The sequence below is a fragment of the Phyllobates terribilis genome, unplaced genomic scaffold (assembly GCF_046119375.1).
Source record: "Phyllobates terribilis strain yellow unplaced genomic scaffold, ASM4611937v1 Scaffold_11__3_contigs__length_659146591, whole genome shotgun sequence".
NCBI lineage: Eukaryota > Metazoa > Chordata > Amphibia > Anura > Dendrobatidae > Phyllobates > Phyllobates terribilis.
In genome coordinates this window covers 610,319,063-610,323,298 of record NW_027362771.1, presented here as the reverse complement: position 1 = coordinate 610,323,298, position 4,236 = coordinate 610,319,063, and the positions used below count along the sequence as shown (strand labels likewise).

Sequence of the window (4,236 nt, the reverse complement as noted above, 5' to 3'; positions counted from 1 at the left end):
AACATTGGGGAGGTGGTGATTATGTCAAACTAATGTCCAAAGCGGAAAGCAGATGGATATTCAGAATGAACTCACTGAAACCATATGGCCTCAATAATGAGATCCAGCTTTTTACCTTTAATTACATATACAGTACAGACCAAAAGTTTGGACACACCTTGTCATTTAAAGATTTTTCTGTATTTTAATGACTATGAAAATTGTACACTCACGCTGAAGGCATCAAAACTATGAATTAACACATGTGGAATTATATACTTAACAAAAAAGTGTGAAACAACTGAAAATATGTCTTATATTCTAGGTTCTTAAATGTAGCCACCTTTTGCTTTGATGACTGCTTTGCACACTCTTGGCATTCTGTTGATGAGCTTCAGAGGTAGTCACCGGAAATGGTTTTCACTTCACAAGTGTGCCCTGTGAGGTTTAATAAGTGGGATTTCTTGCCTTATAAATGGGGTTGGGACCATCAATTTGTGTTGTGCAGAAGTTTGGTGGATACACAGCTGATAGTCCTACTGAATAGGCTGTTAGAATTTGTATTATGGCAAGAAAAAAGTAGCTAAGTAAAGAAAAACGAGTGGCCATCATTACTTTAAGAAATGAATGTCAGTCAGTGTGAAAAATTGGGAAAACTTTGAAAGTGTCCCCAAGTGCAGTTGCAAAAAACAGCGAGCGCTACAAAGAAACTGGCTCACATGAGGGCCGCCCCAGGAAAGGAAGACAAAGAGTCACCTCTGCTTCTGAGGATAAGTTTATCCGAGTCGCCAGCCTCAGAATTCGCAGGTTAACAGCAGATCAGATTAGAGACTAGGTCAATGCCACACAGAGTTCTAGCAGCAGACTCATCTCTTCAACAACTCTAAGAGGAGACTTTGTGCAGCAGGTCTTCATGGTAAAATAGCTGCTAGGAAACCACTGTTAAGGACAGGCAACAAGCAGAAGAGGCTTGTTTGGGCTAAAGAACACAAGGAATGGACATTAAACCAGTGGAAATCTGTGCTTTTGTCTGATGAGTCCAAATTTGAGATCTTTGATTCCAACCACCATGTCTTTGTGTGACGCAGAAAAGGTGAACGGATGGACTCTACATGCCTGGTTCCCATGGTGAAGCATGGAGGAGGAGGTGTGATGGTGTGGGGGTGCTTTGCTGGTGACACTGTTGGGGATTTATTCAAAATTGAAGGCCTACTGAACCAGCATGGCTACCACAGCATCTTGCAGCGGCATGCTATTCCTTCCAGTTTGCGTTTAGTTGGACCATCATTTATTTTTCAACAGGACAATGACCCCAAACACACCTCCAGGCTGTGTAAGGTCTATTTGGCCAAGAAGGAGAGTGATGGGTGCTACGCCAGATGACCTGGCCTCCACAGTCACAAGACCTGAACCCAATCGAGATGGTTTGGGGTGAGCTGGACCGCAGAGTGAAGGCAAAAGGGCCAACAAGTGCTAAGCATCTCTGGGAACTCCTTCAAGATTGTTGGAAGACGATTTCCGGTCACTACCTCTTGAAGCTCATCAAGAGAATGCCAAGAGTGTGCAAATCAGTCATCAAAGCAAAAGGTGGCTACTTTGAAGAACCTAGAATATAAGACATATTTTCATTTGTTTCACTCTTTTTTGTTAAGTATATAAATCCACATGTGTTAATTCATAGTTTTGATTCCTTCAGTGTGAATGTACAATTTTCATAGTCATGAAAATACAGAAAAATCTTTAAATGAGAAGGTGTGTCCAAACTTTTGGTCTGAACTGTATATATATATTTTTTTGCTATTTTATGGGATGATTATCCACCTATATATGCAAGGAAGCATCCTGTGTCTGGAAATCCCTGACGAATGAGGCCGTGACCTCGGAAACGTGTCAGACTGTTTTTCCCTCAGTGGAATCCCCCAGCTGTGGTGATGTCACACAGATACTAAGCGCTCACATCCTTGATCATCAGCTGTCCTGCAGGTGTGACTTATCAGGCTGTCTGCAGTTCTTCTCACCCATGATCCACCTAGTGCAGCGACCTGCATATAGCTGAAAGCCCGAGTCTCTGAGAGTTTCTGCAGCCCTCTATCTCCTCTATCTGAACCATTTTCGGCACTACCCACGGCTCATTGTACAGTTTTCTGCACTTGTCCATCACCTCTAGTTGCAGTTGTGACTCCTTCAAATGACCCCTCGAAGCTGCACGCGTATATCTGAAGTGCTTCATTTGGACTACCATTTTATTTAAGACAGGTAGGAATCACTCTTTTTGTTTTTTATGAGTGGTTGGCAGCGCATCTCTTTTCTTTTAATTATATCAGTAGAGAATGATTCTTTGAAAATTGAGTTTAGAGAGGCCAGTTGATTAGATTGGTGTGCACAATCTGCTAGTTTGATGATAAAGAGAATGTAAGAAAAGTACAAGGCACGGCAGAGATTCAAACTCAGCCGGTTTACTAGACAGGCGCTTTAACCAACTAAGCCACAGCTCCAAATGATCTTGACTTTCTAAGTAAAGCATAACAGGAGATTGTGATTTCAAATCCCAGTAGTGCCTCGTCTTTACTTTGAGGTGACTATGATGACATTATTCAACCCCTTCTAATTATGCAAATTTTCCATTTTTGCACTTTTCTTTTCTTCTCTTCTTCAAAGAGCCATAACTTTTTATTTTTCTGTTGATAGAGCCATATGAGGGCTTGTTTTGCACGGTGAGTTGTACTTTTGAATGACAACGTTCATTTTATTATGCTGTGCAAAATTTCAAGTGAGGCAAAATTGTGAAAAAAGTTCATTCACTCCCACATCTGCCATTATAGAGGTAAATACAATGTTTTGATTGCTTCTTATTGCATTTTTCAGGTGTTGCATAGGCCAAAATAAAAATCTCATTTCTAGCTTTTAATTTTTTTCTCATTATAGATTGGACTTTTCTGGACTTGACATTACCAAGTATGTGTAATATCATTGAAAAAAAGGTGGGTGATTTGAGCTTTTATACATTTTTTTCCTTATTTTTACAAACATTTTCTTTTTTTTACTGTATTTAGCAGTTCCTTTAGGTGACTTGGATTTGCAATTGCCGTATTATAACATAATTCTTTTTTAGATAACGCCGACATATTTTGCAACACTTTACAATTAAGCGAGGGCATGTGCAGACCAAATCAGACATTACAGAGTGACACATAGTTCACCAGTTACAGGAGGAGTGATGGGGACACACTGGGAAGAAAGTGCTGTCATGTACGGCCATTGTTATTATAAATAGGGGTTGCCCACTCAGGCTGGATTTAGTCTTCAGTCTCTTTGGATTTTATTGCTGCCAAGTGTGAATTTTTCTCTCTCTGGTTTTTCAACATAAATTATATCACTATGGTCTCCTGTGACTTATTTAGCAGATTTATAAAGTATATTTCTTATTGTCAATGTTATGTGCATTTTGCCATGAAAATAAAGATATTTGCCGAAACTTATGTTTATTCCATTTTCACCAGAAATCTTAAAAGTGGTGAAAGGATCCAATTTCTCTAATTCTGAGTATTACTAGCTTGTAAAAACCTAAGACAGATACACAATAAATATATACCCTGCGGTAAGTGAATAAGTAAGAGCAATAGAGCATATAAATAATATTGGACACTTAGTAAAGATTGTTTGTAATAAAAAATAAAGTGTAAAATCCATTCCACCAGCATCATGGTGTATCCAAATTCAGATGCTCCTAACCTTTAGTATTAACACCTTCCCTACTTCTGCGTATTACCAGTTTGTATAATTAAAACTTGTCTATAAATATAAACAATTGATAAAGTAAAGAAATTAGCGAAAAACAAGCCCCGCCGAGATTTGAACTCGGATCACTGGATTCAGAGTCCAGAGTGCTAACCATTACACCATGGAACCATTTGCTGTTGGGAAGGAGTTGGAATTTCACTTACATTTACATTCCACATGAAACATACTTTTATCAATAACGTCATTGATCAAATCATAAGCAAATGCACGGCATATAAGTATTCAGAAATGGTGATGAGAAGGGCAAGCATTAGTGATGAGCGAGTATGTTCTATTAACCCTTTGTCCGAGTATGCTCGGGCCGAGCTCCGAGTATTTACAGCTGCTCGGTGATATGGTTGAATCTCTCCCGTGTGCATGATTTGCGACTGTTTGACAGCTTTAATACATGTGAGGAATGTCTATTTCTTACACATTCCTCACATCTAATAAAGCTGTAAATCAGTTGCAAATCAT

At 39.1% G+C, this 4,236-nt stretch overlaps 1 non-coding gene across 1 annotated transcript; it reads right to left on the bottom strand.

Annotated features, from left to right (window-relative positions):
- Positions 1-3,816: 3,816 nt before the first annotated feature.
- On the bottom strand, positions 3,817-3,888 carry TRNAQ-CUG (transfer RNA glutamine (anticodon CUG)). The gene has a single exon. It is a non-coding gene; the product is annotated as a tRNA-Gln (tRNA).
- Between the last annotated feature and the right edge of the window lie 348 nt (positions 3,889-4,236).